The sequence below is a fragment of the Halichoerus grypus genome, chromosome 6 (assembly GCF_964656455.1).
Source record: "Halichoerus grypus chromosome 6, mHalGry1.hap1.1, whole genome shotgun sequence".
Lineage (NCBI taxonomy): Eukaryota > Metazoa > Chordata > Mammalia > Carnivora > Phocidae > Halichoerus > Halichoerus grypus.
In genome coordinates, this window is record NC_135717.1 from 156,090,882 (window position 1) to 156,113,896 (window position 23,015).

General features: G+C 40.3%; 1 long non-coding RNA gene across 2 annotated transcripts in view; it reads right to left on the reverse strand.

Annotated features, from left to right (window-relative positions):
- Nucleotides 1–382: 382 nt before the first annotated feature.
- The window catches only part of LOC118549042 (uncharacterized), a 41,545-nt gene continuing 18,912 nt past the window's right edge, over nucleotides 383–23,015 (reverse strand). The window contains exons 5-6 of one of the 2 annotated variants that reach the window (XR_013448596.1): nucleotides 13,299–13,495; nucleotides 383–622 (exon numbers count right to left, since the gene is read on the reverse strand). This is a non-coding gene — a long non-coding RNA (uncharacterized LOC118549042). The remainder of the gene's footprint in view (nucleotides 623–13,298; nucleotides 13,496–23,015) is intronic. The other variant, XR_004923868.2, reaches the window with a different exon arrangement.

Here is a 23,015-nt window from a genome sequence, read left to right on the forward strand (position 1 = left end):
TCTTCAATATCCATTCATGTTGTTGCAAATGAACCATTCTTGCATCCTAGGGATAAATCCCACTTGATCATGGTGTATGATCCTTTTAATATGCTGTTGAATTCAATTTGCATGTATTTTGTTGAGGAGTTTTGCATCTATGTTCATCAGGGAAATTGGTCTGTAATTTTCTTTTCCTGTACTGTTTTTGCCTGCCTTTGGTGTCATACTCTTTTTCAAATAAAAAAACTGAGGCCTTGGAGAGGTTGCTCAAGGATATAGATAGAGCTAGTATCTGGCAGACCTCACGGTCTCGTACTCAAGACTTCAGCCTGTTTAGATTCCTAGGGCTTCTGTATTAGATTCCTAGGGCTTCTGTAACAAATCATCACAAACCAGGTGGTTTAAAACAAAAGAAATTTATTCTCTCACAGTTCTGAAGGATTAAAGTCTGAAATCAAGGTTCCAGCATGGACATGCTTCCTCTGAAGACTCTAGGGAAGAATTCCCTAGTAGTTTATAGTAACTGTTGTCCTCCTTGGCATCCCGTGGTTTGTGGAAGCTTCATTCCAATTTCTGCCTCCATCTTCACATGATCATCTTCCCCTTATGTCTGTGTGTCTGTGTCCAAATTCCTGTCTTCCTATAAAGACACCAGTCTCATTAGATCTAGAAACTACCCTAATCCAGTATGACCTCACCTTAAGTTGATGACACCTGCTTAGACATTGATTAAATTATTTGGAACTATTTCCAAAGAATTCCTGTTTTTAGATTCTAGGTAGACATATCCTTTTAGGGGGATACTATTCAACCCAGTACACAAACCCAGCTCCTTTCCTTTGAAATGTTCTTTTTAAACTTTTAAAAATATTTTTAAAATATATTTTTCAATAATTGAACATTGGAAATGTCTGAATACCCATTTCCTAGAGGAGTCAGGTGTTTATTGTTCTCTTTTAAAGAAGGCTTTGTGTTTTATCTGCCTCCAAATTTCTCAGATATCTCTCCAAAAAGATGAGTCTACCAGCTGATCAGAAATCTTTGTAACAGACCATGTTTTAGTGTTCATCCAGTCCCAGCCAGAGTTCACCTTGAACCCGCAGCTGTTTCAAGGGTGGTTGAAGCCATTACCTAGGACAGATGGGCAGGCATTGGAGAAATGCCCAGACCTTTACATTGGATTCATCAATTTGAGAAAATTATTTTTTGTCAGGTTCTGGTAAGTTTTTCTGCTTTAAGAAATTGACAGGAGTTCTTCTAGCATTGTTAGTCATGTCGGATTTGATCATGTTGAGTTTGACCAAGTTTCTATCCTGGTTAAATGAAATAGATCAGTATAAAGGTATTTTATGCAGCTATGATTATACATTGTCCCTTGGCCCTTGCATACATTGTATTTAATATACTCCTATTGAGATAGTATGGACAATACCCCTGTTGAGACATTCCAATCATATCAGGAAACTAAAACTTCAAAAGGACAAGACATGTATACAAGGTCACAGCCAATAAGTGGTAAATCTGAGGATTTAAAACCAGGTGCTTATGGCTCCAGAACCTGGAATGTTCTCCAATATCAAGCTGCTTTTGAATTGATCCACAGCCATTAAATGTCTTCAATCATGTCATCTAGGGACCACTATTTCTTACTTTTAAAACATTTATACAAAAATATATAGAAAATTATGAACCAATATAATGCCATCTATCAACCATCACTGAGTCTCCCTCTATGTTCCAAGCACCTTATACAAATGAGGTTGAAAATAGTTTCCCGGGTGTAATGAAATTTAAAGTCAGGGAGTTTACATATGTGGAATTTAAGAAACAAAACAGAGGAGAATAAGGGAAGGGAGGGAAAAATAAAACAATACGAAATCAGAGAGGGAAACAAACCATAAGAGACTCTTAGCCATAGGAAACAAATGGAGGGTTGCTGGAGGGGAGGTGGATGGAGAGGATGGGGTAACTTGGTGATCACATTAAGGAGGACACTTGAAGTAATGAGCATTGGGTGTTGTATGCAACTGATGAATCACTAAATTCTACCTCTGAAACTAATGATACAGTATATGTTAACTAAATTGAATTTAAATAAAAAATTTTTTTAAAAGTCAGGGAGCTTAAATTACTCCCCAAGGAGATCACAAAAGTGACAAATACTAGATAAGAATTCATCTCAACTCTTGGGGCACCTGGGTGGCTCAGTCAGTTAAGCATCAGCATTCGGCTCAGGTCATGATCTCAGGGTCCTGGGATCGAGCCCCACATCAGGCTCCCTGCTCAGCGGGGGAGCCTGCTTCTCCCTCTCTATCTGCTGCTCCCCCTGCTTATGCATGTGCTCTCTCTCTCTCTCTTTCTCTTGATCTCTGTCAAATAAATTTTAAAAATCTTAAAAAAAAAAAAAGAATTCAACTCAGCTCCTACTCTAAAACCTGTTCTCTCAACTACTTCATACATTGCTTCTCAATAACAAAGCTTTAAACAAACAATATAGAAGCTCTAAGTTAGGGTTTATTTTGAGTAGGGGAATTGGAGAAGACTTTATGCAGAGCTGACATTGGAGATAAGTCTCAAAGCACAAGGAGGGTCCTGTTAGCCACTGAACGGTGAGATGAGTCTGAATACTCACTCACTTATCCATTCATTCAATATGTATTTTATGGACCATATGGTCTGTATCAGGCACCATGATGGTGACTAAATGAACATGGTAGTCATACTCTCCACCCTTGTGATGCTTAAAGCCCACTGGGAGAGTAGACAATAGTTGAGAACAAACACACCAATAACTGAACTCATGGAAAATTCTGGGAGCACTATGTAGGACACAAAATCTATTGTGGAAAGAGAACAAGAGGGGATTTCACTTAATGAGGGTCAGGGAAGGCTTCTCTGGGGAAGTGACATCAAAACTGACCCCTACATTTGGGGAAGAATCAACCCTCCAGAGAAGCAGAAAGATGGTTCCAATCAGAGGAGTCCACAGAGCTCTGAGATGAAGAAAGAAACTCAGTGTGAAGGAGCTTGGCATGTGATGGGGAAAGAAGCATGACAGGAGCTGGGAGACGGTTGGGAGCTTGACCTCCTAGGGCCTCTTAGGCCATGCTAGGGAATTTCAATTTCATTCAAAGGACAGTGGGAAGCCATCAAAATGTTTCACCAGAGGAGTGAAATTTTCCAGTTTATGTTGCTATGTCTATCTGGCCACTCTGTGGAGAACAGATCTGGGAAGACCAATTAAGAAGCTACAGCTGTAACCCAAGCAAGAGCTACTGGTGGGTGGTCACGGTGGTGGCTGTGGAAATGGCAAGGAGGGGAGAGAGAGAACATGAAGATAGAGTCTAGAGTTTGTGCTGACAGATTGGATATGGCAGGAGGAGACAAAGAGAAGGGAACGCAATCAAGGATGACTCCAGCTTTCTGGCTTATAAAACTGAGTGTGAGTGTGTGTGTGGGGGGGTGCTATTTACTAAGATGGGGAAGACTGCCATGGGGATGGGGCTGATAAATGTGTGTGGCAAATGCATGCTGAGGGGTGAGGAGAATGAAGAGATCTGTTACTTTTGATGAACAATTTATCTGGTTGTAAAATGACATGCTACCCCTAAGCTGTAAGCCAATGAATTTTAGTAAAGGAAGACAGGTCATAACAGTATTTATCAAATGAGAAAAATAGCTGAGAGATTCATATCTTGCACCTACTACCCATTCCACTTCCAAGTCAACCTTACCAAGCTCAGGCGTCCATTCAGCATGCTTTCCTTGAGTGTCCACTGAGGACGAGGCTGGAATCAATTCTGCAGATAAAAAGCAAAGCAAATAATAATGCAATGAATTCAAATCCTGTGTGGTAGATGAACATGTTTGACAGTCAAGAGAGAAAACCAGAAGAAGCAGGAGTACCTTCCAAAGGGAGACGAGAATAATGAAAGAAAGCTTTCTACAGGCAGTGACCTACGTACTGGCCTTGAAAATGAGTCAGAATTGACCACAGAGAGAGGACAGGGATCAGCATTGCAGGCAAAGGGAAGATAAGGACAAAAGATGGAGACACAGCAGTGCCTGGCAAATTTAGGGAACAGTACATGTGGTTCTAAGAGCTAAGGGAGGGAGGGATTTGGGGTGAAAAGGTATTGTGTTTAGGGTAAGGTTTTAAGAAACTATTGAGTGCCATACTATTCATACTACCTGTAACTAACACAGGGCACCAGGGCACATGCGCATACACACACGTATATCCTATCATTCTCTCTCTCTCTTTCTGTCTCTGTCTGTCTCCCTTTCACACACACATACACACACACACGCACACACAGAGTCCTGTAATGCTGTTTCCCTTTTTAATGTTGCATATTCCTCCATATCTGTACCTGGAGACAAGAAAAGTAAGGGAAAGAAAGGTTTTGTGGGTAAATTGTTCCTGAATGCAGCTAAAGATAGTTCTGAACAGGTGGATCTCAGTGACAACAGCTTTTGCAATTCAGAGCACAATTTCTTTCCCATTTTCATCAAAACTACACAGCCAACATTCTTTACCCCTTCAAATCATCCTAACATCGTTGCCAGATTCATCTTCTGGGGAAAATCAAGTGTATATCACATCATTCCCCTGTTACGAATCTTTCCTAGTTTTCTAAGCCCATCAAGGAGCTCCTGCTGTTCTCAATAACTACAGAGCCCACCAGAGGGTAAATTGCTATAAGGGGGGAAATCCCTCTTAAAATTTTAAGAGACAATAGAAATATACAAGGAAGGGAATGGTGTAAAAATGTTCACCTGGGTGTGACTCACACGGCATTCATAGATAAGAACATGTTTGATAGTTTCTGTCCTAGTGAATTGGGATGTCGACTTGGAAGAGAATTGTCTATCAATACTATCATTTAATATGTTTGTTGTTTGGGAAGATGGTATGTGGGAGGCAGCCTGAAACAGGTGGTTGTACTATATTTACACCTTTCTGCTGTTGTTCCTTCATAATCAAAAGTGACACTACCAGTGATACCTGCTATCTTCTGGTGCAGGTGTGAGTGAAAAGACAGATTTGAAGCCAACAGTCCCCATGCATGCCACTTGTCCATAAAAATGAAACTGTGAGCTGTGACTCTTTCAGCAACACTGTCCAGTAGAACTTTCTGCAACAACAGAAATGTGCCGTATCTGCACTGTCCCCTTGGATAACCATGAGCCACATGTAGCAACTGGCACTTGAATTGTGACTAGTGCAACTGAGGAACTGAATTGTTTATTTCATTTAATGTTAACAAAGTTAAATTTGAATAACACACTTCCGGACCTACCCATGTCCCCTTTTGTAATCCTGGGTCTCCTCTTTGCATGGGTGCTTTGGTGGGTGGTTGTATTTGTTTCCCAAGACTGCTCTCACAAATCACTATAAACTGGGCAGCATAAAACAACAAAAATTTATTCTCCTACTGTTATAGAGGCCAGAAGTCCCAAATCAAGTTGTCAGGATTGGTTCCTTCTGGGGACTCAGAGAGAAAATCTGTTCCAGGCCTGTTTCCTAGCTTCTGGTGGCTGGCAGGAGTCCTTAATGTTCCTTGGCTTGTAGCTGCATCCCTCCAATCTCTGCTTCTGCTTCACATCACCACCTTCTCTGTTTCAAATCCCCCTCTCCTTTCTCTCCTAAGGGCTGGTGTTGGATTTAGGGTCCATCCTAAATCCACAACGATTTCAGCTCAAGATCTTTAATTATGTGTGCAAAGACTCTATTTTCAAATAAGGTCACATTCACAGAAACCAGGGTTAGAATTTAGACATGACTTTTTGGGGGGTCACAATCCAAATCACAACAGCAGTATTCCAGCACTTTCTTCTGCAGGCAGGTCCTTGCGCAGCATGCTTTCACTGGGACACAAATCACCTTCCCAAACAGCAATTTGCATGCTTACTTTCATGACACCCAAAGCCACCTACATGCCTCTTTCCCCCAACCCAGCCCCTCTTCCTGTCACAGCTTTTGTACCCTGAGCCATTTGACTCCTTTACATTCAGTCAGTTACTAACATTTTTAGGTGCTTTCCAATATTACAGGTGATTCCTTCCTTGGAGCCAGACCAACCTTTGTTCTTTAAAAAGCAACAGAACAGAAGTCTCAGGACACGATGAGAGGCTTCAAAGGATTTCTCTACTGCCCTTTTTGGATTTTTTACTTAAAAAAAATTAATACACAGCTTTGTTTCAGCCATCTGCAGATGAGATTTCCTCTTTTCTCAGGTGTCTGAGGACATATGGATACTTCCTGCCACTTTTTGAGGGGAAGAACAGCTACAGAAACTGAGAAACTATCTGGCTCCAGGGAAGATGGTGCCCTGACCTCATTCCCATGTCCCTTGGGGTAGAAGTGATTGGTGGGGGAAGATCCAGCATAACCCCATCATTTCATTTGAGGTGGGTTTAACAGGCCAATTGGCTCTGATCTCCATAACAACTCTATATTTAGCAAGCTGGCACAATTTTTAGACAGAGATTTCTCACAAGAACTTGGCAAACATTCCATGTTTCCTTTGCTGCAATATGTAGAATTGATATTTCTGACAAAATTGCTCACATATCTTAGTGTAATCTGTTTAGTAGTTGTACGTTGTTAATTTTATTTTACTTTTTCCCTAAGGAAAAGAAAAAACTGATTTATGATATGGTATTGGAGGCTGGGGAGGGAAATTTGACCACAGGACTCCTGGAAAACCAACACCTGTCAGGTCTTCCTCCATGAGGCTTCTCATGCCCACACCTTCCCCTCCAGCCTCCTACCCAGGTTTGAATCACAACCACATTACCTACCAGTAATACGGGCACTGAGATACCCTGACTAACCTCCTGCCCAGAGGTTCCACCTTTTGATTCATTCTGCACCACACTACCAACTTCATCTTCTCAAACACAAAGACATTTAAATATTAGCCTCAAGGTGAGAGGGAGGTCCTCCGTGAAAACTGTTATTTTTTCTGTACTTTGCGTTATACCTGAAATACTTGAGTATTTTTAAATTAAATTGATAAATATTACAATGAGTCTCAAATACAAATTTTAGAAACTAAAGCCACTCCCTCACACATAATTAAAAGATCAAATTGATTTTTTCAAACCTATTTATTGAAAATAATTTTAAAAAAACCATAGTTCCCCCAAATTCCAAACTTTTTACCCCACATCATTTTCCTAGTCTGTGAAATATTGAATTGTGGATTTTTTCTAATGTCTCATATCAGATTAAGATGACTAACATGAAACTAAATTTAATACTTTAAACATGTAAATATAATTTAATAACTAAGAAAGGAGAGCTAAGAAAAAAAATATACCAACATAAAGGGGTCCCCTGGTAAAAAATAATAAACTATGTTGTAGTTTAAAACAAAAGATCCTGTAGTCTCATTTTCTGCTTCCATTATAACTTCATCTCTCATTTCTGCCCTATACAAATATTATTCTGTGTTATTATCAAAACCAGCTACCATTTGTTGAGTGTCAATAGCTTTATATATATTATTTACTCTTCAAAACCATTCTATGAGGTGAGTGGTATTTTTCCCATTTTACAGATAAGAAAACTGAGGCTCAGAAATGTAGAGAGGTTTTTTCCCCCAAATCACACAATTGCCAAGTAGCAGGGTAGGGTTGGGAATCCATATTTTTTTACCTCAAAATCCACATTCTTAACCAAAGCACAATGCCTGGCACAATCATAATGTTCAAAATCCAGTAGATATTATAAGGTGCAATCAGGTATAATCACTGTCTTCTCCTGCTTTCCTGCTTTGGAAGGTCCTCTCTTGAGAATTTTATGAACATTGAATAAACTGTACTCCCTTGAAAGCCAATGGCCAGGGTTCCATTTGCTGTTACCCCAAAACAAATTACAGGCATCCCTCACTTTCCCAAAATTTACATTATGCCACTTTGCTTTTACAAAAGACCTACATTAGTTTGGCAAAGTCTTTTTTTTTTGTAAAAGTGAAAATCCCCTTCAGATTTCTTTCAGTTAGCAAAAACCAAGTACTAATGTAGGTCTTTTGTGAAAGTGAAATGGCATAATGCAAACTTGGCTTTGTGCCATTTTGGTTTACCAAAGTTTTCAGAGGAATGCTCTACTTTGAGGTAGCAGGGAAAATCTGTACTCCAAAACCTACCAGCTTGAAACCACCATATTAATATGCTCAGAAATTCTGTGTCAGAAATTCAGACAAGACACAAAAGGCATGGCTTATCTCTGCTCCATCGCTTGTCTCTGCTCCAGGATATTTAGGCCTCAGCTGGGAAGACTCAAAAGCTGTGGGAATGACTCTATGGCTGGGGGATAGAATCATCTGAAAGTGCAACTAGATTTTCAGAATGGCTTACTAACAAGGTTGCCCATGCTCTGTCAGTTGGGGATTTAGCTGGGATTATTGGCTGGAGCCCCTACTCATGGCCTCTTCAGCATGGCTGTCTCTGAGTAGTGGAACTTCTTACATGAAGACTGGCCTCCCCTAGAATGAACATCTCAAGAGAATCAGGCAGAACCTGCATGGTCTTCTCTAACCTAGCCTCTGACGTCACAGAGTGTCGCCTTCCACTGCATTCTGTTGGTTAATAGGTTGTCACCTAGGCCAGCTCAATTCAAGGAGAGAAAACATAGACACCCCCTCTTGATTGAAGGAGTGTCACAGAATTTGCTGGCATGTTTTGAAATCACTGCATCAGTGTTATGCATAATGAAAGGACTATTTCAGTGAGAGCTGAACACCTATTCCTGGAACTCAAGTATTGGAAAGGACATCTATATAGATGTTGAAGTCACCATGATGATGATAGTATTTGGAGAAAAAGAAAGCCTGTGAACCAGTTGCCAGAGGCTTCAGAAGAGGAACATGAATAAGTTCCTGGGTTGGGGGGTGGGGTAGGGGGAGTGTATATGGCAATGACATGCAGGGGTAGAGGATGTCTTAGCCAGATGGTAGTTATTATCAGGCATAATCAGGTATAATCACAATCTGTTTCCTCTTGCCTCCTCAAAAGAGGAGGGTTTTTTCTCATTATAGCAGAGAATTAATGGTCTCCCAAGAAATGGGCATCTAAGATAATGGCATCCATACCACTGATCCCTGTGATATTTGGAGAATGGAGATGACAGTTCTCTCAAAGAGCGGCAACAGACTCAGTGCCCCCTGGGGAGAGCCAGGGTTCCAATTAGGCAGACAGACAATGGAATCCAGGTTCCAGAGGTTCTAATAACATGAGTGAGGAGGAAAGACAGCAGCAGAAGAGTTACTGAAGATAAAATTTCACAATGTTTATGGTTGCAAATAAAAGCAAAACACACATAGAATTAAACCAAAGGGACATTTATTGCTATTTAACAAGAAGTTTAGACAGAGGTTGGTCCTGACTTTGATTCTACCAATCTGCCATCTACCATGTGTAGCAATGCCTCCCTCATGGTACAAATATGTCTATCCCAACTCCAAGTGTCACATCCTTAGATATTAGCATTTACACTTGAAGCAAAGTAGAAAGGAGCAAAAAGAACCTTCTTCTCACCTGGCTACTTTTTTAATGAAAAAGAGAAGCTTTTTCAGAAACCTTCAGCTGATTTCCCTTAAATCCCATTGTCACACTTTCATCCCTATATCAATCATTGGCATAGAGGAAGGATAGTCATGACTGTAACCAATCATGATTCATCTCTTAGACTGGGCACACTACTACCTAAACAACAAAATCATGTCTGCAAGGAGAAGACAATGGCTGCTGGGAAGGCAAGCTATAAAAGTCATCATGTTAAGGGATAGAGCTTCAAGTAATGTGGACGTAGGAGTGTCAAAACAGCAGGAGACTTGGGAAGACTTCAGTTTACCCAAGTGTAAAAAGAAGAGTATGAATTCCCTAATCTCCAAGGTCCTCCCCAAAGTTGTGAGACTAATATTCTACCCACAACATTTATCACACTCATACCTTTTCTCTTATTATGGCTATTTTCTCATATTTTATCTTCCCAATTAAATTACTGGCCCATTGATATCAGGGATCTTATTTGCTTTGTCTTTATGTTCCACATGGTCAGTAAATATTTGAGAATGGAAGCAATGCCCAGCACTCCTCAAAGCTATGTGGCTTTCTTTGTGAGACTAATCTGGTTTCTCTCAGTAGTGCCCCAAAGTGAGAGATAAAAAGAAAAGGCAATCATCATTTCCCTATTTATTGAACACCCACCATGTGCTTCCTGCTATTGCGGAATCTGAGAAAATTGTAAGAGCCATTGGCATAAATAACTCTTGAGGAGAACAGGCAAGCACATGGAAGCCCATGCTGCATCTTTAAACAGGAGCAGCTGTGCTTCCTTCACTGTATTCCAGAGAGATGTATCCAGACAATGGTCTGGACACTTTGGAACAGAGATTGTTCTCTCTGTGGATTGAGCTGTAAAGAGCTAGTGAAAACTGAGAGAAGGTGATTGACAGAGGGAGCAACAATGGAAGAGGGTGGGAGACAGGGGAAGCTGGAATGGTTTGTTTTTTTTTTCTTTTGAGGTATAAAACAAATCACAAATTTAATTATCATTTGGACTTAGCTAAACTGTCATTATTCAAGAGATTTTTCAGATATGGATTCATGATTTTAAAAATTGTTGGAGTTTTTTTCCACTTGGCTGGTTTCCTATGAGATTCAAGTAGTCAGAAATGATCAGATAGAGTAGATGCTTGTTACAGGAAAGAATACATGTACTTTTAAATTTGACTCAGAGTATTTGAGACTTAATATTACAGTTTCTACATAGTTTGAGCACAGTAGGAGAGAGATTATAGAATGCTCTAGTCTCAAAGTCAGAAAGGGCCTTAAAGATCCTTGATTCCCACCACCCCTCCCAGCGTTGTGCTCCTTCTTCGAGCAACCTTGCCACACCATCATCCAATGGAACTTGTGCATCTCCAAAGACACAAAGCTCCTATTTCTCAAGGCAACCCCTCTATCTGTGGAGACCCATAACACTAAAAAAGTCTTCTTCATATTAAATATATGACTCTACAAAGCTGCCACCCAGTTGATTTGGTAAACTCCTGAGCAAGTGTAATCTTTCTTCCTCATGATAGTCCTTCAGTATGGGAAAATAGGAACGTGATCCTTCTGAATCCTTCTACTATCATGGTCCCTTGATGTAAAGGGTTCCTTTCTGTGTTCCTCTTAGTGTACAGTGCCTATAAAGGCTCAAAATTCTTCTGTGAGTAAATAAAACCAGATTTTATTCTCTTGCATCTGAAATACTCCATGCTTGTAGTTGGTATATTGACAAGATACAATTTGCAGCATTATCAAATGAAACATTATTTTGTTTCCTACCTTCCCTTTAAAATGTAATCAGATATGGTAAAGAAAAGCATGATATTTTTCTTACTCTTAAGTAACAGAGATTCCTAAGACCACTTTAAGTAATAAACATAGACTCCATTCAGTAATTAAAATGCCCGCTTAACCAAAATCATCAGTTTGATCTAAGCATTATATCTTTTCTACTTCTTTAGCTTGGGTCAGCTTCAGGCTGAAAGCCTGCATGCAGTGGGAAAAGGGAAGGGATTTCATATGCTTGTGATGGGTGGTGGGTGGTGGGTGGCTTCTTATCTGTTTCTGCACCTGCTAGCTAATGTCTGCCCTTTCCAGAGTTAGAGTGAGTAAGATAAAAGAAAAGGTCTTGAGTCATAAAACTGGCTTTGCTCTCTCTAGGTCTGGCAGATGTTGAAAGCTTTCTCTTTTCTTTTGTGGGTGTTTTTTGGGTACTTTGGATGAGAATTCCATCCCCAGAAACTATTTTCCTGAAAATCGCTGGACCTTCCTACAAATATTTCTACTTCAGCTTATTGTCTCAATGATGGTTGTTCGAGCCACTTCCTAGAAACCAGCATTCTCCTCCATGTTCTTCCTGCTGAGGTCCTTCCTCTCTTCCAGGCAGACAGATTAAACAGGATTCAAGAGAGGCTCACATCAGTTCTTTTTTCTGTATTGCCCATCTATGGTCCACTCCTCATCTCAACAAATTTTAGATGCATCAGCAAGTCTCAGGCAGCCACCTCTAGCCTCAGGTATGAGTCGGTACCAACCTCCCCCCACCCCCCGACTAACAGTTGCAATGAGTGTACACTGAAGCTCTCCAAACAGCTTCATGGAAGCTCCCCTCGGCAGGCTGGAGGTAAAGGTTATAGCTTTCACCAAAAAATTTCCTGCCCACATTTACCCCCACTCCACATTCTGATCCAGTCTGTAGCTATTTCCTTTGCAATTCTGCATACATTGACTTGTCTAGCCCTCACTTCAGTCTCAAATATCTATTATTTTGAAATCCAAGATGGAACTGAGGCAAGAAGAGTCTCATTCTAACCTCCTATTTCAAATTCATAAACATGTAGCATGAGCTCTTCTTAGCCATCTTACTCTTTCAAGCCACATTGAATATATTCTTCACTATCATCCCTGTGACAGACCGCCAGTGTTTTCTAAAAGCTGTTCTTCTTTCCTTCTTGGTAAAAGAGTTTTAGTTTGCCCATTACCTTAAGCTGGAGGATGCTTCTTCCTGCCACTCTTGACACTAGGTGGGTGTGGTCCTGGTATTAAGTTCTTACCAATAGAGTGTGAGTTGGAGTGAAGTGTGTCCTGTCATTCCATGCATTTTAAGAGGAAATCAGAAGATTCAGTTCTGGTTAGGATGGAGTAAGCATACTCCACACCATCTCTCCACTTACTAAGTCTAAAATGCTTGGGCAAAATACATAAAGCAACTGTTAGAGGACTCTAAAAAGTGAGTAAGAACAGGACTGAATAGGAAGTTCAGGGCTCCGAAGCAACCCAGTAGTGTTGTTGTTGTTTTTGCTTTGTTTGTTTGTGACTCTAATATATGATGACTTGACCTCTGGAGCATCCCAAAAATGGAATCGCGAAGAGGAAACACCAAGAGAAGCCCATGATCTCTACTCAGAGAACCAAAAGGGTGGTTACAAAAATCTATCTATCAATCTATCTATCTATCTATCTATCATCTATCTATCTATCTATCTTAAAACTCATAGGATGACACACCCCCAAAAAGGAATTTTACTACATGTAAATTAAAAATAACTTAAAAAAAGGGAATCACTTTCCCAAGATATCCTTCTTCCCACAGTTTAGGACATTGACATAAAATGGAGCCATTTTGCTCATACAGGTAAGGACAACATCCTCTAAGGATGGCAGAGCCATGGCACGTGGAGCAAGCTGCCCCAGTGGTCTGGACTACCCTCTGTGGTACCCACTTTTTGTAGCAACTTCACTTCCACCCTTACCTTATCAAACCTCTAATGCTTTTCACATGGGCTACCACTAAGCTATGTCTGCTCCATACATCACAGGTGCAGGCAACTTGTTTAAGCTTGGCAGGACCCTGCATACTCAGTCTTGTTAGGGGCAGGTCAGTCTAGGCTGGCTTGGATCCATGTTCTGTCATCCAATGTATCTGCCATTCCTTCCAAGTGAGTCAAATCTGAAAATTTAATATTGATAAAGGCACTGGTAAGTATGTTGATTAGGACTAGAGAGAGAGCCACAGGACACTGCTGATCTCTACTTCGAGGAGAAAAGGAGAGCTGGAGTATGCTTACCAAAATACGGAGAACTGATTAAAATTTTTGGGTGGAATTTCTATGCAGGCTGATAGCAATCACTTTATTGTCAAATAAATTATTAACCTACCTAGTTATGTCAGGTCTAGCTTATTTTTCCCCATTTTAGCCACACACACAAAAAAAATGGGAGAATTTTCATTAGTGACTTGCTAAAATGCAAATATACTCTATCTCTTATACTTCTCCAGCATTCTAGTTTTCAACAAGGCAAATAAGAAATTAATTTAGCCGGGGCGCCTGGGTGGCTCAGATGGTTAAGCGTCTGCCTTCAGCTCAGGTCATGATCCCAGGGTTCTGGGATCGAGTCCCGCATCGGGCTCCCTGCTAGGCGGGGAGCCTGCTTCTTCCTCTGCCTCTGCCTCTCTCTCTCTCTCTGACTTTCATGAATAAATAAATAAAACATTTAAAAAAAAAAAAAGAAATTAATTTAGCCAACATGACTTGGTCTTGGTATACTCTTATTTGGTCTTGGTGGCAAACTTCCTCTGGTGGCTAGGCAAAGACTATAATGATCAATTCCAAAATCAGGTTCAGGAGTAAGTGTACCAGTCTGAGGCCTGTTTAATCTATGCTTTACCCTGTTTTGAAAATAAGAATACTTTTCTCTTATTGTCCATAGTTCTCTGGCACATTCTTTTTTATTCCTCAACAATAATCAAGAGCAGTTCAGTGACCTGACTTGCAGGTTCTCCACAGCTGCGAGAAATAATTAAGCTGAATTCATGTGCAAAAAAAAAAAAATATATATATATATATTTGCAGTACCTGAGTTATCTGTCTTTCAAACTCTTTGTCCAACTGAGGTTTCAGTTCCTTCATATCAGAGTTCATTTATTCATACCTCATTCATCCATTCAGCACATATCTACTGAGAGCCTCCTCTGTGCCTGGCATTAATGGAAGTGCTGAAGATTCAGCAGAGAACCAAACAGACCAAAATCCCTCAAGGAGTTTACATTTAATCAAATAAAGGTATAAAATTATAGAGTGTCAGATAGGGACGAGTTGTATGGAAATAAATATTTTGGGGAAGAGGTGGCTGTCATGAGTGTGAAATTAAAATTTTTAAAAGGATGGTCAAGAAAAAAGTTGCCAAGAAAGATTCATTTAAGCAAAAGATTGGAGGAGGTAAAGGAGTAAGTCATGCAGATCTTCAGGGTAGAGAGTTCCAACCAAAGGAAGCAACAAGTACTAAATCTCCAAGTCAGGAACGTACCCAACACATTTGAGAAACAGTAGGAAGGACAGTGTTGCTGGAGAGGAATGAATGAGTGGGAGAGAAGTAGGAAACAGGACAGAAAGGTGATGGACAAAAGATCACAAAGGGGAGAATCAGTTGCCAAGAAATTCTACATGTACTTTACCCTTATGGGGAGTTTCTGAGCAAATTTAAGCTGTTATTGCCATATAGTATTACTCTGCCTCCCTTTCTGAGGAGCCTATTTTTTAATTTACTGAATTATTAAATATTAATTAAGTACCTACTATGTGCCAGGTGCCATTGTATGAAGGCAATGTATGAAGCTTCAAGGAACCTTACAGTCTATTGGGAAGTTAGCTTTTACTCTGAGCAAGAAGGCAAACACTGCTCTGAACAGAGTACTGACTTTGGATGACTTAGGTTTTAAAAGGATCTTTCAGACTGCCATGCTAAAAATGGATTCTAATAGGACAGAAAGGAAACACGAAAAACAATTAGGAGGATATTGAAATAATTCAGGCAAAATATGATGCTTCAACCAGGATAGTAATAGAGAGATACTGTCAGATTCTGGGTTCATTTTAAAAGTAGCAGCTCCAGGATGGAGGAAGGAGTTGTTCAGTATGGATCCAAAGTTCCAAGTCTTTGTGTCCCCCTCTGGGGACTCATAAAGAGTTACCATTTACTGAGCTGGAAACAACAGAGGAGGAGGAGATTTGAGTGAAAAAAGAATCAGGGGTTTTGTTTCGGTCATTTTAATATTGTGGGATTTATTATATTTGTAAGTGGAGATGATGAATAGGCAAGACTTGAGAAATGCTGGGTTGGAGATAGAAATCTGGGGGTCATAAGCATATAAATAGAAGTTGAAAATGTGAAGCTCTATGAAGTCACCAAGGAAGTGAGTAAAGATAAAAAAAGAAGCTGCCCAAGCTCTGAGTCCTGGGGCACTTGAATACTTAGAGTTGAGAGAGATGAGGAGACATCAGCAAAGGAGACCGAGAGGAAGCTGTCAGGGAAGAGAAAAGCAGCCAAGAGAATAAAGTGTATGGAAGTCAAGTGAAAAATCAAGGACAGAGTGAGAGTTACTGATAGGAAAATTCAGGCATGGACTAGAGCCTACTTATGTGGAGGTCATCTGTGGCCACACACATCTTGGTAGTATGCTGGCTGTGGAAGTCTGATTGGAGGGAGTTCCAAAAAGAATCAGAAGAGGATTGGAGCAGGAAGAATAGGCATCCCTTTCTGTAAACTCTGTGCTAACAGGGAGCAGAGAAATAGGCAGAGGAAGATAAGGAGTCAAGTTGGGTTTTTGGTTTGTTTCTTTGCTTTTTATTTTTTTTTAGGAAAGGAAAAATCACATCTTTGCATGATGATGGAAATGATCCAATAGAACACCAAAAAAAAAAAAAAGACTGTGATTTTATACAGAAAAAGAGAAATTTCTGGAATGTTGTCCTTGCGTAGTTAAGGAGAGGGATCTAGTGGGCACATGGAAAGCTTGACTTTAGATGGAGCTTCCAGCTCTCATTCTAAGTAAATCACGGGGTCCCTCCTCTTATAGTTTTATTATTCTCACATGTCAGACATGCTGCTGCTCTCCCTAAACAAGCTTCAGGTTTTAACTCCTCCCACTGATCAGACGCCTGGATAATTTTGTATTTATTCATACTCTTTGAGCCTCTTCATTGTTCCAGGACCATCCTAAGCATCTGAGATGCAGCAAACAGTACAGAAAAGGCCCCTGCACTCCCAGAGCCTGCACTAACAGTAGGTGGAGATGGCCAGTGTCCAGTAGGATACGCACATGAAGAAGATGAGTCCAGATAGTGGTGAGTGCAGAGACAGAACCATCCTGGAGTAAAGGGGGTGAGAGCTTGTTTAGAATGAGCTGAGCATTCAGGGAAATCCTCCAACACAACATGTTAGCTGCATCCTGAATTTTGAGAAAAAAACCTATTGTTGGTGGGGGTCAGGGGTGGAAGTTGGGGGGAAAAATGCAGGGGAAACAAATGGAAAAAACAAAAGAAGGCTAGTGTAATTAGAGTGTAGTGAGCAAGGGATAGGATGTGCAGAGGAGGTAGAGTGGGGAAAGCCTTGGGATTTGTACTTCATGGGAAGGTGACTTAGCCTGAATGTTTGTGTCTCCCCCCAAAAAATGTATATGTTGAAATTTTAATTCCTGGTGTGATGGTGTTAAGAAGTGGAGCTTTTGGGGGTGATTAGATCATGAATCCTCATGAATGGGATTAGTGCCCTGATAAAGAGACCTAGGGATCTTCCACACCCCTTCTGCCATATGAAGACACATTAAGAAGATAGCTATCTATGAACCAGGAAGTGGGCTCTCACCAGACACCGAATCTGCCAGTACCTTGATCTTGGACTTCCAACCTCCAGAACTGTTTGTTCCTCATGCCACCTCATCTACAGTAGTTTTGTTACAACAGCCCAAATGGACTAGAACAGAGGGAGACTGAATTTTGTGCTAAGTCATTGGTGAGTCATAAGCCTGACCCCTATACACATTTTCAAGAGATCCTTCTGGATGCTGTGTAGAGAATGGATCATAATGGAAGACTGGAAGCAAAAAGACTAGGTAAAAGGTTTCTGCAGTCCTCCAGGCAAGAGACAGGGGGAAGCTTTTTCAGGAAGAGTGGCAGTGAGATGGAAGGGGTGGACGGATTTGTTTTCTATTTCAGAGGTTTAACTGGAACAACTTGCTGATGAATTGGATGTGAAGAGTAAGAGAAAAAGTGGAATCCACAATGGTTCCTAAGGATTTGGCCTGAGTCACTGGGTCAAGCTGCTATTACAGAGATGGAAAAACAACACAAGGGAGATTGGTTTGGGGGAACAGTAAAACCTGCAATTCCATTTTGGACTTAATTTAGAAATACCTATCAAACATCCAAGTGGAAATAGTTAGTAGGCAATTAGCTATAATAAATAAAGAGAGCTGACACTTCTACAGGTGTTTACTATGAACTAAGCATGGCTCTTATCACTTTACAAACATTAAATCAGCATAAATTGCATTTACATAGCCAAGATTGGGTGAGTTCATCTAGGGAGAAAAGACAGATGAAGAAGGAAGCTCAGGAATAAGCCCTGAATACACCAGCATTTAGAGGTCAGTTAGATGCCCATCTTCCCCAGATCCTCAGGTAAAAGTCGCTGGTTATGGGCTTTTGCATAATAGATCAGAATTCTAAATCCTATTTGTTGACAACATCTGCCCAGACAGCTGCTTCCCTCCTATCTCTTGGTCTGTCTTCCAAAGTCCCAGGCATCAGTGGGAGGAATTCATGTAAATACCAGCTGTATACATAAGCCTTTCTGTTTTCTGTCTAAAAAATGATTGTCTCTAAGGATGCTTCCCTGGTCTTAGATTGCTGTTTATCTCTATTTGAACTTCCCCCCACCTCCCAAATGTACTTCAGTGGGGAAACGTATTAAGTTTCAGCAGGCTCTCCACCACATGTTGGCTACACACTTCAGGTTGTGCATCTAAATTGGCCTTTTGGGGGAAAAATTCAGCTGCCTTCATCACCAAATGTATAGCTAATTTCTTCTTCCCAGGATAAGTTTTCACCTCCATCAAAACTCTACTGTCTAGTAAGTAACCTGCTTAACTGAGTACTAGCACTAATATATATAATTCATGTTTCCTCCACTTGAAGAGTAAGGTTGTCAATTTCCCTTTAGAGGAAAAACCATACCCAACAGCATCAGTCTCAAGGGAAACTGGGTTAGGGAGGGTTAGTGGTCAGCTCAGTGGATGCCAGCACCATTCTTGGGAAAGCAACCATGAAGAGTTTCCCTATTACTACTCCCTAATCAGTAGTTGCTTCCTTATAGAAAAACAGCTCCTACTACACAAATTCCAACGCATTGCATTCTTAGGACTAATTTAATGGCACTTACTTGAACCACACTTAATGATGTGGTCCAAATGCTTAAATGGTAGGGTGCATTATCTTTTTTTCCACTTTTATTATTTGAGAAGATCAGACTTGGCTTCTATTTATGATCAGCTCCAAGAGACTTAAAAGGGGCTTTGATTCCAAAGTATATACATAAATCGTGTAGGTTTTTTTTTCTCTTGGAGATGATGAAAGGCCAATATTTTTTTTTTATGTTTCAACACTAAACAGAAGCCCTTCTGAAATTTTTTAAACAGCAGTTCTTATTAATTACAAGTGAAGGCTTAAAGAGGGTTTAAATAAGAGGAACCACAATGATCATGTTAGTGGCAGTACTCCATGTATTATTTCTTATATTGTTCTTCCTTGCATGCAAATTCTCTCTCCATATAGAAATAGATATAGATGATATAGATATATAGCCCTCTCTTTTTTTCTCTCTCTCTCTCACTCCCTTCCTCCCTTTCTCATTGTTTCCAATTTTTAGTTCTTGTCCCATGATATTTCTCTTTCTGATAGCATCTTTCTGACCTCTTCCCTGGAGTTTTCCTGCTGGCTTCTCACCATGGCATCCAGGACGTATCCAACAGGGAAATCATACTGAAAATGAATCTGAAAGCAAGGCTTTGGTTCATCAAGGAGATAATACAAGTCAGAAAATGTCTCATCTAATTCTCTGGATTCTGCCTATAATCTGCTATAAAATATTGAACCCCTGATTTTAAATCAGAACCTGAAATGGATCCAGGATGTACATATTTAAATGGAAATCTCTAGGGGTTTTCTTCTCCCATATAAATTAATATCTTGATTTTCTGCCAGTTTGGTATATGGATTTCAGATGTTCTGATGAATTGATTTTTTTTTTTTTTTAAAAAGGACTACAGAAATAATCTACTATGGTATGTCTTTATTTGGGGAAACAATGTCTAATTAGAAAACTGCTTGATTATTATTTATAGCATGTGATAAATTAGGTTTGTGCTATGTCTCTTAGCCTAAATATTTTACAAATCTTCTGTGTATTTTTAGGTGGAAATTTAATATGCAGAGCTACAACATTTTATGGGGAAACAACTGATCCTCTTGGGTTAAGTATTTTAACATCTTAAGTAAATGTAAATTTTTCAAACAGATCTAGGACAATAAACTGGCATAGTTGTAGGTTGGAAGAAAGCCCTCAAGGGTATAAAGCCTGTGTTTTGAAGGAACAATCTAGGATTTGGGAACAGCTAGGGGCAAAAGGCCTCTAATGGATGTACACAAAGTGTCTCTTCACCAATCCCCAAACTTATGAGGATAGGGCAGCTAGAGTTGACTGGATGAAATTTCACATGAACGGAGGGAGGATGGGTATTTCCAAAGCAGAAGGAAACTCCTGTGGAGAAAACTACTAAGAACCTTTATTATATGGGCCCCTGGGTGACTCAGTCAGTTAAGCTTCTGACTCTTGATTCCGGCTCAGGTCATGATCTCAGGGTCATGAGATTGAGCCCTGTGTCAGGCTCTGCGCTGGGCATGGAACCTGCTTAAGATTCTCTTTTCTCCCTCTCCCTCTCTCTCCCCAAAAGAAAAAAAAAAAAAAGAAACTTTATCATATGTTCATACTTAACCTACTTCATTAACTCAATTTTCCTAATGGTCTCTCATATGATTTTTAAAACCCATAAATTGTTTTGTTCTTTTTGTTTTTAATAAGAAAGTTAGCATAAAAATAACTCTGATAGTCTGTTCTGGATCTTCTCAAAAAAATACTAACATCCCTCCCCTTCAGGCTTCCAGGAAAAAGGAAGAGAATTCTTCTGACCCAAGAGGCCTTCCTGGCCCCCTACCACTGCCAAGGTTAGACCTCCCCTGTTATCAACTTTACTAGCTCTCTTGACTTCCTCTTTATCACACTTGCAATTAATTCATCATTTGGCACGTTTTGTACAATGCATCTTCCCCACTGAACTATTCCAGAAACTCAGGAACCGTGTCTGTCTGGTTTACTTGTCTTAGGTGAGACTCTATATGGCACAGAACATCCTCTTGTATAGACATAGATCCCAAGGAAGTTGGAAAGTTGAGAAGGGAGCCACATAAGAAGGGTAAAACAGTAACGTCGTCATCAAAGATGACAACACAGTCACCTCCTATTAACTGCTCACTCTGAGCATTATTGGCTAATGATTAAGAACACAGGCTCTCAAGTTCATCTGCTTGGGTTTGAAACCTATTGCTACTATCTCCTGGCTATGTGACAGCAAGCGTGTTATTTAAGCACCCTCTCTCTCTCTCTCTCTCTCTCTGACCCACTTTTCCTATCTATAAAATGAGGACTTTAATGTTATTTTACCTCTTAAGGCCATTGTGAGTGTTAACTGAAGTAACCTTGGGAAGGGGTTAGCACAGCATCAAGCCCTCAGTGAGGAGCATGCGTCAAGCACTGGGCTGGAGCTCAGTGAGCTCTTTACAGGAATATTGTAGCACAGGTGTTCCTATCCCCACTTTGCAGAGAACAGAACCCTGTCTCTTGCCCTAGGTCATCCAGTGGTAAATCATGGAGCTAGGATTATACCAGAGCGTGCCTGGTATAACCCATGGTATGATCTTTGCCTTAGTTTCACTGACTCAGAGGAAGTTACTCACCAACTAACTACTAACTACTACCATAGCTCAGAAATGATACCCTGGCTGGTAAGAGTGAGATATGGCCAGCCACACAGCAAGAACTGAGTTTTATGTTGAAAGACAAAAATCTGGCAAGGAGCTCCAGCTCACTGGCCTACAGAGGGCAAGATGGTAGAAGCCCTAGTCTGCTGCTGAGGTGGTCAGCAGGAGCATTCCCACCCAGCCACAGAGCACACTTCCAAAAGATTTCACCCATCTCACCCCAGTCTTTAGAACTGGCTAGGGACCAATGAACTATATACTACCAGCAAGGTGCCAATTAATTAATAAGTCACTTACGGTATCAACAAACTTGGGTTGGATTAAATGAAACAGGAGCAGAAAATCTAAAAGGCAGCTATCTCCCACTCAGTTAGGAAAAGGCTGGGGTAAATTAGTGAAGTATATGTGCAGTTGAATCATTAAGCAAGATGGCTAATGGTTCAAACTAAGCTAGAGTGCTGTTTCTTTCTTGTCATCAGTGTGACATTTTTCCTCCATTTGAGTCACTGTCTCTTCTGATTGTGCTGGGCCGAAGATATAAGTGTTGGTTCTTAATGATTCCTCATGTGTAGGCCTAGCTCTGTGTTAATCAGGAAGAAGGTAACGTTTCTTGTGGAAATACAGAATTATGGAGATAGCCAGCCAGGAATGGGTTTGCATTTTAATTCTGCATTCACTAGCTTAGAAGAAGGCCTTCAATCTTTCTGAGCCTCATTTCCCAATAAAATGAGTATGTTACTTCATGGTGATATGATAGAGATTAAATAGATAGTATATACAATTGTTAGTACAAAGAAACAAGCATCCCCTGACAATGTTCCCAGCATTTGCAATCACCTTGTCTGCCAGTTATTTTATGTAACCATTACAGTGACCCAATATGGTCATGAGTAGCTTAGCAGCATTCCTGACCTGCACCTGTGATATACCAATAGCATGCCCTTCTCCAGTTCTCCAGTTCCATGATCCAAAATGTCTTCAGACTGCAGAAGGCATGAACAGACATTTCTCCAAAGAAGACGTACAGATGGCCGACAGACACATGAAAAGCTGCTCAGCATCACTCATCAACAGGGAAATGCAACTCAAAACTACAATGAGATATCACCTCACACTTGTCAGAATGGCTAAAATCAAAAACCAAAAAACAACAAATGTTGGCAAAGTTGTGGAGAAAGGGGAACCCTCTTGCACTGTTGGTGGGAATGCAAACTGGTGCAGCCACTGTGAAAAACAGTATGGAGTTCCCTCAAAAAGTTAAGAAGAGAGCTACCCTATGATCCAGTAATCACACTACTGGGTATTTACCCAAAGAATACGAAAACACTGATTCAAAAAAATATGTGTACCCCTATGTTTATTGCAGCATTATTTACAATAGCCAAGAAGCAGCCCAAGTGTCCACTGATAGGTGAATGGATAAAGAAGTTGTGGTCTACATATACAGTATTATTATTCAACCATAAAAAAGAATGAAATCTTGCCATTTGCAACAACATGGACTGAGTCAGTCAGAGAAAGACAAATATCATATGATTTCACTCATATGTGGAATTTAACAAACAAAACATACAAAAAAGAAAAAAAGAGACAAAC